Below are 11,348 nucleotides of genomic sequence, written 5' to 3' on the forward strand. Positions count from 1 at the left end.
CTTTCTACTTTTAAACTCGGACAAAACAGAGATGCTTGTTCTAGGTCCCAAGAAACAAAGAGATCTTCTGTTGAATTTGACAATTAATCTTGATGGTTGTAAAGTCGTCTCAAATAAAACTGTGAAGGACCTCGGCGTTACTCTGGACCCTGATCTCTCTTTTGACGAACATATCAAGACTGTTTCAAGGACAGCTTTTTTCCATCTACGTAACATTGCAAAAATCTGAAACTTTCTGTCCAAAAATGATGCAGAAAAATTAATCCATGCTTTTGTTACTTCTAGGTTAGACTACTGCAATGCTCTACTTTCCGGCTACCCGGATAAAGCACTAAATAAACTTCAGTTAGTGCTAAATACGGCTGCTAGAATCCTGACTAGAACCAAAATATTTAATCATATTACTCCAGTGCTAGTCTCCCTACACTGGCTTCCTGTTAAGGCAAGGGCTGATTTCAAGGTTTTACTGCTAACCTACAAAGCATTACATGGGCTTGCTCCTACCTATCTTTCCGATTTGGTCCTGCCGTACATACCTACACGTACGCTACGGTCACAAGACGCAGGCCTCCTAATTGTCCGTAGAATTTCTAAGCAAACAGCTGGAGGCAGAGCTTTCTCCTATAGAGCTCCATTTTTATGGAATGGTCTGCCTACCCATGTGAGAGACGCAGACTCGGTCTCAACTTTTAAGTCTTTACTGAAGACTCATCTCTTCAGTGGGTCATATGATTGAGTGTAGTCTGGCCCAGGAGTGTGAAGGTGAACGGAAAGGCTCTGGAGCAACGAACCGCCCTTGCTGTCTCTGCCTGGCCGGTTCCCCTCTCTCCACTGGGATTCTCTGCCTCTAACCCTATTACAGGGGCTGAGTCACTTGCTTACTGGTGCTCTTTCATGCCGTCCCTAGGAGGGGTGCGTCACTTGAGTGGGTTGAGTCACTGACGTGATCTTCCTGTCTGGGTTGGCGCCCCCCCTTGGGTTGTGCCGTGGCGGAGATCTTTGTGGGCTATACTCGGCCTTGTGTAACAGTATAACTTTAGTCCGTCCCCTCGCCCCGACCCGGGCGCGAACCAGGGACCCTCTGCACACATCAACAACAGTCACCCACGAAGCATCGTCACCCATCGCTCCACAAAAGCCGTGGCCCTTGCAGAGCAAGGGGAACCACTACTTCAAGGTCTCAAAGCGAGTGACGTAACCGATTGAAACGCTATTAGCGCGGACCACCGCTACCTAGCTAGCCATTTCACATCGGTTACATTCACCCCCCTTTCGACCTCCTCCTTTTCTGCAGCAACCAGTGATCCGGGTCAACAGCATCAATGTAACAGTATAACTTTAGTACGTCCCCTCGCCCCGACCCGGGCGCGAACCAGGGACCCTCTACACACATCAACAACAGTCACCCACGAAGCATCGTTACCCATCGCTCCACAAAAGCCGCGGCTCTTGCAGAGCAAGGGGAACCACTACTTCAAGTCTCAGAGCTAGTGACGTAACCAATTGAAACGTTATTAGCGCAGACCACCGCTAACTAGCTAGCCATTTCACATCCGTTACACTTGTCTCAGGATGGTAAGTTGGTGGTTGAAGGTATCCCTCTAGTGGTGTGGGGGCTGTGCTTTGGCAAAGTAGGTGGGGTTATATCCTTCCTGTTTGGCCCTGTCCGGGGGTATCATCGGATGGGGCCACAGTGTCTCCTGACACCTCCTGTCTCAGCCTCCAGTATTTATGCTGCAGTAGTTTATGTGTCGGGGGGCTAGGGTCAGTTTGTTATATCTGGAGTACTTCTCCTGTCTTATCCGGTGTCCTGTGGGAATTTAAGTATGCTCTCTCTAATTCTCTCTTTCTCTCTTTCTTTCTTTCTCTCTCGCTCTCGGAGGACCTGAGCCCTAGGACCATGCCTCAGGACTACCTGGCATGATGACTCCTTGCTGTCCCCAGTCCATCTGGCCGTGCTGCTGCTCCAGTTTCAACTGTTCTGCCTGCGGCTATGGAACCCTGACATGTTCACCGGACGTGCTACCTGTCCCAGACCTGCTGTTTTCAACTCTCTAGAGACCGCAGGAGCGGTAGAGATACTCTTAATGATCGGCTATGAAAAGCCAACTGACATTTACTCCTGAGGTGCTGACTTGCTGCACCCTCGACAACTACTGTGATTATTATTATTTGACCATGCTGGTCATTTATGAACATTTGAACATCTTGGCCATGTTCTGTTATAATCTCCACCCGGCACAGCCAGAAGAGGACTGGCCACCCCTCATAGCCTGGTTCCTCTCTAGGTTTCTTCCTAGGTTTTGGCCTTTCTAGGGAGTTTTTCCTAGCCACTGTGCTTCTACACCTGCATTGCTTGCTGTTTGGGGGTTTAGGCTGGGTCTCTGTACAGCACTTTGAGATATCAGCTGATGTACGAAGGGCTATATAAATAAATTTGATTTGAGTTGAGACGAAGCAGGTACGGGGAGTAAAACATTTAATTATAACGGACAGAGACGAGACAGGAACAGCGTCAGAAACAAATTCAAAAGACAAAAACAATACAATGCAGCAGCGGGGAACAGAGCAAGGGAACAGACAAATATAGGGGAGGAAAAGAACATGTGATAAGTGAGTCCAGGTGAGTCCAATAACGCTGATGCGAGTGACGAGGGAGGTCAGGTGTGAGTGATGGATGGCAGGAGCGTGTGATGCAGGGTAATCTGGCACCCTCAAGCGCCAGGGGAAGGGAAGAGCGGGAGCAGACGTGACAAATACCTCATAATGACTAAGCAAAAACATGTTTTTAGTATACATTTACATAAGTATTCAGACCCTTTACTCAGTACTTTGTTAAAGCACCTTTGGCAGCGATTACAGCCTGGAGTCTTCTTGGATATGACGATATACTGTAAGCTTGGCACACCTGTATTTGGGAAATTTCTCCCATTCTTCTCTGCAGATTCTCTCAAGCTCTGTCAGGTTGGATGGGGAGCTCTGCTGCACAGCTATTTTCAGGTCTCTCCAGAGATGTTCGATCGGGTTCAAGTCCGGGTTCTGGCTGTGCCACTCAAGGACATTCAGAGACTTGTCCCAAAGCCTGTTGGAGGGTGAACCACTGCCCCAGTCTGAGATCCTGAACTTTCTGGAGCAGGTTTTCATCAAGGATCTCTCTGTACTTTGCTCCGTTCATCTTTGCCTCGATACTGACTAGTCTCCCAGTCCCTGCCGCTGAAAGAAATCCCCACAGCCTGATGTTGCCACCACTATGCTTCATCCGTATGGATGGTGCCAGGTTTCCTCCAGACGTGACATTTGGCATTCAGGCCAAAGAGTTTAATCTTGGTTTCATCAGACCAGAGAATCTTGTTTCTCTTGGTCTGAGAGTCATTAGTTTCCTTTTGGCAAACTCTAAGCAGGCTGTCATGTGCCTTTTCCAAAGAGTGGCTTCCGTCTTGCCACTCTACCATAAAGGCTTGATTGGTGGAGTGCCGCTGAGATGTTTGTCCTTCTGGAAGGTTCTCCCATCTCCACAGAGGAACTCTGGAGTTCCGTCAGAGTGACCATCGGGTTCTTGGTCACCTCCCATACCAAGGCCCTTCTCCCCTGATTGCTCAATTTGGCCAGGCGGCCAGCTCTGGAAAGAATATTTTTGGTTCCAAACCTCATCCATTTAAGAATGATGGCGGCCACTGTGTTCTTGGGGACCCTCAATGCTGCAGATCTGTGCCTCGACACAAACCTGTCTCGGAGCTCTACAGACAATTCCTTCGACCTCATGGCTTGGTTTTTGCTCTGACATGCACTGTAACTGTTGGGCCTTATATAGACAGGTGTGTGCCTTTCCAAATCATACCCAATCAATTGAATTTACCACAAGTGGACTCCAATCGAGTTGTAGAAACATATCAAGGATGATCAATGGAAACAGGATGCACCTGAGCTCCATTTCAAGTGTCATAGCAAAGGGTCTGAATACTTATGTAAATAAGGTATGTTTTTTTGTTTTGATAAATTTCAAAAAAAAATCTAAAACGTGTTTTCGCTTTGTCATTATGGGGTATTGTGTGTAGATTGCTGAGGAATGTTTTGATGTAATCCATTTTAGATTATTAAGATTGTAACATAACAAAATGTGGGAAAAGTCAAAGGGTCTGAATAATTTCTGGAAGGCACTGTATTGGTCGACCGATTATGATTTTTCAACGCCGATACCGATTAAATACTGAATGAACACTTTTATTTTAACTTAATATAATACATAAATAAATTATATTTTGTCTCAAATAAATAATGAAACATGCTCAATTTGGTTTAAATAATGCAAAAACACAGTGTTGGAGAAGAAAGTAAAAGTGCAATATGCCAGGTAAAAAAAGCTAACGTTTAAGTTCCTTGCTCAGAACATATGAAAACTGGTGGTTCAATATTCCCAGTTAAGAAGTTTTAGGATGTAGTTATTATAGGAATTATGACGCGTCGACTATTTCTCTCTATACCAATTTGCATTTCATATACCTTTGACTATTGGATGTTCTAATAGGCACTTTAGTATTGCCAGCCTAATCTCAGGAGTTGATAGGCTTTAAGTCATAAACAACGCTGTGCTTCAAGCATTGCTAAGAGCTGCTGGCAAACGCAGTAAAGTTTGAATGAATGCTTATGAGCCTGCTGCTGCCTACCACCGCTCAGTCAGACTGCTCTATCAAATATCAAATCATAGACTTAATTATAATATAATAAACACAGAAATACGAGCCTTTGGTCATTAATATGGTCAAATCCGGAAACTATAATTTAGAAAACCAAACGTTTATTCTTTCAGTGAAATACGGAACCGTTCCGTATTCTACTGAACGGGTGGCAACCCTAAGTCTAAATATTGCTGTTACATTGCACAACCTTCAATGTTACGTCATAATGATGTACAATTCCTGCAAATTAGTTCGCAACGAGCCAGGCGGCCCAAACGGTTGCATATACCCTGACTCTGCGTGCAACGAACGCAAGAGAAGTGACACAATTTCCCTAGTTAATATTGCCTGCTAACATCAATTTCTTTTAACTAAATATGCAGGTTTAAAAATATATACTTCTGTGTATTGATTTCAATAAAGGCATTGATGTTTATGGTTAGATACATTCGTGTAACAATTGTGCTTTTGTTTAATCATCACCCGTTTGGTGAAGTAGGCTGTGATTCGATGATAAATTAACAGGCACCGCATTGGTTATATGCAACGCAGGACAAGCTAGTTAACCTAGTAATATCATCAACCATGTGTAGTTAACTAGCGATTATGTGAAGATTGATTGTTTTTTATAAGATAAGTTTAATGCTAGCTAGCAACTTACCTTGGCTCCTTGCTTCACTAGCTTAACAGGTGGTCAGCCTGCCACGCAGTTTCCTCATGGAATGCAATGTAATCGGCCATAATCGGCATCCAAATTCAGATTACCGATTGTTATGAAAACTTGAAATCGGCCCTAATTTATCAACCATGCCGATTTAATCGGTCAACCTCTACTGTATGTATATATATATTTTTAAAGCAAAGCTTCTGCCCACCTGCCTGAATGACGGGTCGCCATTGATTACAAGTGCCAAGTTCCATCTTTATTAGAAAGCAGTGCAACGTTAATAAATTGACATTACATGAACAGAGTCACGTCACCTAATAGTTGGTTTATCAGTTTTAGTTATTCATCAATATTATTTACTCTTAACTGGACTCAAACAATACGATGAAACAACTTCATAATTGAAAATCATCACTACGTACTACACATTTAGATTTGGATCAATGAGATCTACCACATCCCAAATCATTAATGGTGAAAAGCTCTGCAGAATATTGCACTTTCTTTTAATACATTTCCTGCTTCCTGAACACCACTGACCAACCCTTGGTGGTATTAGTGAAGAGGGCAAAACCTATTCCCCCTCAGGAGACTTGATTTGGCATGGGTCCTCAGATCCTCAAAAGGTTCTACAGAGAAATTATGTAAAGAATGGTAGTAAAAAGCTTTGGGGCACCTTAAATGAAATTTTGGGGAAAAAAGACAACTCGGCTCCTTCATTCATTGAATCAGATGGCTCATTCATCACAAAGCCCACTAATATTGCAAACTAATTAATGACTTTTTCATTGGCAAGAAAAGCAAACTTAGGGATGACATGCCAGCAACAAACGCTGACACTACACATCCAAGTATATCGGACCAAATTATGAAAAGACAAGAATTGTACTTTTGAATTCCGTGAAGTCAGTGTGGAAGAGGTGAGAAAACTGTTGTTGTCTATCAACAATGACAAGCCACCAGGGTCTGACAATCTGGATGGAAAATTACTGAGGATAATAGCAGACGATATTGCCACTCCTATTTGCCATAACTTAAATTTAAGCCTACTGGAGAGCGTGAGCCCTCAGGCCTGGATGGAAGCTAAAGTCATTCCGTTACCCAAGAATAGTAAAGCCCCCTTTACTGGCACAAATAGCCAACCAATCAGCCTGTTACCAACCGTTACTAAACTTCTGGAAAAATTGTGTTTGACCAGATACAATGCTATTTCACAGTAAACAAATTGATAACAGAATATCAGCATGCTTATAGGGAACTAGCACAGCACTTACACAAATGACTGATGATTGCCTGAGAGAAATTGATGATAAAATTATTGTGGGGGCTGTCTTGTTAGACTTCAGTGCAGCTTTTGACATTATCGATCATAGTCTGCTGCTGGAAAAACTTGTGTTATGGCTTTACACCCCCTGCTATAATGTGGATAAAGAGTTACTTGTCTAACAGAACACAGAGGGTGTTCTTTAATGGAAGCCTCTCAAATATAATCCAGTTAGAATCAGGAATTCCCCAGGGTAGCTGTTTAGGCCCCTTGCTTTTTTCCATTTTTACTAACGACATGCCACTGACTTTGAGTAAAGCCAGAGTGTCTATGTATGCGGATGACTCAATACTATACACGTCAGCTACTACAGCGACTGAAATGACTGCAACACTCAACAAAGAGATGCAGTTCGTTTCAGAGTGGGTGGCAAGGAATAAGTTAGCCCTAAATATTTCTAAAACTAAAAGCATTGTATTTGGAACAAAACACTCACTAAACCCTAAACCTCAACTAAATCTTGTAATATATAATGTGGAAATTGAGCAAGTTGAGATGGCTAAACTGCTTGGAGTAACCCAAGATTGTAAACTCTCATGGTCAAAACATATTGATGCAGTAATAGCTAAGATGGGGAGAAGTCTGTCTATAATAAAGCGATGCTCTGCCTTAACAACACTATCAACAAGGCAGGTCCTACAGGCCCTAGTTTAGTCTCACCTTGACTAATGTTCAGTCTTGTGGTCAGGTGCCACAAAAAAGGACTTAGGAAAATTGCAATTGGCACAGAACAGGGCAGCACGGCTGGCCCTTCGATGTACACAGCGCTAATATTAATAATATGCATGTCAATCTCTTCTGGCTGAAAGTGGAGGAGAGATTGACTTCATCACTACTTTTATTTTTGAGAGGTATTGACATGTTGAATGCACCGAGCTGTCTGTTTAAACTACTGGCACACAGCTCGGACACCCACGCACACCCCACAAGACATGCCACCAAAGGTCTCTTCACAATCACCAAGTCCAGAACAGACTATGGGAGGCACACAGTACAACATAGAGCCATGACTACATGGAACTCTATTCCACAACAAGTAACTGACGCAAGCAGTAAAATATATATATATTTTTTAAACATTAAAAAAACACCTTATGGAACAGCGGGGACTGTGAAGAAACACAAACATTGGCACAGACACGTGCATACACAAGCACACACACACGATGACATACGCACTATACATATACATGGATTTAGTACTGTAGATACTGTATGTGGTAGTGGTGGAGTTGGGGCCTGAGGGCGCACAGTGTGCTGCTGCTTTGGCAGCAATGGGGATCCATAATAAATACAAATACAAATAGACTGTTCTCTCTGCTACCGCATTGCAAGCAGTACCGGAGTGCCAAGTCTAGGTCCAAGAGGCTTCTAAACAGCTTCTACCCCCAAGACATAAGACTCCTGAACATCTAATCAAATGGCTACCCAGACTATTTGCATTGCCCCTCCACCCCCCACCCCTCTTTTACGCTGCTGCTTCTCTCTGTTATTATCTATGCATAGTCACTTCAATAACTCTACCTACATGTACATATTACCTCAATTACCTCGACTAACCGGTGACCCCACACATTGACTCTGTACCAGTACCCCCTGTATATAGCCTTGCTATTGTTATTTTACTGCTGCTCTTTAATTATTTGCTACTTTTATTTCTTATTCCTATTTTTTGTAGGTATTTTTAATGTAAATTGTTGTTTAAGGGCTTGTAAGTAAGCATTTCACTGTAATTCTTACTGACAAGCTGTACTAGTCATTATCCCCACAGAGATGAGAAATGATGGCCACTTCCTGAGTGGCGCACAATTATGTCAACAGAAATACGAAGAGGACACAATGGCAGATAGCAGGCATCTCAGTGGCTTCCCCCTCACACAGTGGACCTATTGTCCTAGTGCAGGGCCAGTCTCAGTCACCCAGCCATATTAGAGTGAGTGAACCTTCCACACAGCACAAACAACGCCCACCATCAATAAACACAGTGTCCAGTTTTCTTTGCCGCCGCCTTAGAGTCATGAAGCCACACTGAGCTGTGTGTCTATGATCCACACAGTCAATCAATTCTGCTCATGTCTTTTGGCACATTGCTGTGTATATCTGTTTGATCCGTTAATGTGTTAGTGAACGGACGTGTGTAGTTGATGGGCTTGTATGTCATACCAATTTAAACCCAGAGCGGATCAACTATGATATGGAAAACAGGGCTCTTATACTTTTATTCGTATTTGCAACAAATATCACCCATGCAACATTTCGTGTTGTGATTATCAATTGATGCTGGTTGCTCTCCAGGCACCAGATCAGTTTAGCCCCCACAATCTGTGCTGTTAGGTCTTTGAACATCAATACTTGTAGTGTTAGAACAATGACGCTAGCACACTGTGTTGTCAGACTGCAGATTGTGGGGGCAGCTGGTATCCAAGGGAGACATTTTGCTGGCGAGATGGAGAGACGAGAAAAGAGTGGGTTGACAATATGTGAGGCAAAGATGGAGAGAGTAAGATTAAGATGCTGATATAGCATTTATATTACAGAGAGTAAGGAGCAAAGAGACAGTGTGCAATGAAAAAGAGAAACAAAGAGCGAGCGAAGGAGACTGTGAAAGGCAGAAATGGTAGCGGGGGAGTGAGAGATGATGCTGAATCAGCGCAGCATGGCTCCACCCCTCCTGCGGTTATTGATCTCCTGCAGTAAGAGGAGCTGGAGCTGGCCTGGCCGGCTGATGGCCCCGACGCAGCTCCCCAGAGACTCTACCTCCCTACCACTTACTCCACAGCTCACAGAGCAGCCCAGTGTCCTGCCCTGAGGACTACCTCAGCCCTGGGTCTCTGTGTCAAAGGGTGCTGTATAACCTTGTGTCTTTGTGTTCATAAAGGGTAAAGGGTGAAAAGGGTGTTGAGTTCTGCCTTCTCTCACATCTTTCGTTTCCTATGCTAAAACTATTATCAACAAGAAAAAGCATTTCAATCCATCTTCCCAAAGCGATGCAATCAATAGTTGTGTTTTGCAAACTGCCTATTAGTCAGGATCCCATTTATAAAAGGATGCATGTAGTGTCCTTGGATAGCACTTTTAGAATGTTAAAATATTGATGGTAGTTTTACTAGTACAGAAAAAAACACCAGTGTAGTATCATGGCCCTTTAAAGAGGAGGTATTTCCCTACTCCAGCCTGCCTGTCAGAACCTGTTTAACAGCTCAGGGTTTTCCCTCTGTATTCCAGCTCCAGTGTGTTTCTCGTCTCCAAGAGTGTGGCACAGATATCGGCCCTCTCCTCAGTCCGGCAGCGTTATGTAAACTGACAGCCGTGTCTAGCACACACAGCCTCTGGGCTAGATAGAGCTAAGTGCAGCAGACCAACAGAGAAAGAGAGTGAGGGGGGCGTTGGCCCTAACGTCTCACATGCTTTCGTCCAGACAATGTCCACAGAGGTTTGACTCACTTCCAGGCTTTTGTTTGATAGAGCGTTTGACTCACTTCCAGGCTTTTGTTTGATAGCATTAAAGCAGGGTCAAACGCTCTATCACATGTGGGATGTGGCTACGGTTTTGGAAGGAATGTGGTCCGTAATAAATACCTTGGTCAAGCCTTCTATTTCTGAGCTGTGACAGCAGATCTATGCAGAATTGTACTGGGGTGGGAAGGGGAATCTCTGGATTGCACAGCACATCTCATACACTTTCTATTGATGTCTCCTGGTTTGATAGTATATTTATTCACTGTGGTTGTGTCCTGTCCATTTTGTTGAGATTTCCATGGATTAAAGCAGTGCCACATTAGATTTGCAATGGGAATGGAAAATAGTTAATTGATTTCCAGCATGGCAGATGGGTAGAGGGAGTGCTTTGTTGTGCAGCTGTCATTATTATATTGGCAGCAAATACAGTTGAAGTCGGAAGTTACATACACCTTAGCCAAATACATTTAAACTCAGTTTTTCACAATTCCTGACATTTAATCAGAGTAAAAATTCCCTGTTTTAGGTCAGATAGGATCACCACTTTATTTTAAGAATGTGAAATGTCAGAATAATAGTAGAGAGAATTATTTATTTCAGCTTTTATTTCTTTCATCACATTCCCAGTGGGTCAGATGTTTACATACACTCAATTAGTATTTGGTAGCATTGCCATTAAATTGTTTAACTTGGGTCAAATGTTTTGGGTAGCCTTCCACAAGCTTCCCACAATAAGTTGGGTGAATTTTGGCCTGTTCCTCCTGACAGAGCTGGTGTAACTGAGTCAAGTTTGTAGGACTCCTTGCTCGCCCACGCTTTTTCAGTTCTGCCCACAAATTTTCTATAGGATTGAGGTCAGGGCTTTGTGCAGGCCACTCCAATACCTTGACTTTGTTGTCCTTAAGCCATTTTGCCACAACTTTGGAAGTAAGCTTGGGGTCATTATCCATTTGGAAGACCCATTTGCGATCAAGCTTTAACTTCCTGACTGATGTCTTGAGATGTTGCTTCAATGTATCCACATAATTTTCCTGCTTCATGATGCCATCTCTTTTGTGAAGTGCACCAGTCCCTCCTGCAGCAAAGCACCCCCACAACATGATGCTGCCACCCCCGTGCTTCACGGTTGGGATGGTGTTCTTCGGCTTGCAAGCCTCCCCCTTTTTCCTCCAAACATAACAATGGTCATTATGGCCAAACAGTTATATTTTTGTTTCATCAG

The sequence above is a fragment of the Salvelinus namaycush genome, chromosome 4, assembly GCF_016432855.1.
Source record: "Salvelinus namaycush isolate Seneca chromosome 4, SaNama_1.0, whole genome shotgun sequence".
In the NCBI taxonomy this organism is placed as follows: domain Eukaryota; kingdom Metazoa; phylum Chordata; class Actinopteri; order Salmoniformes; family Salmonidae; genus Salvelinus; species Salvelinus namaycush.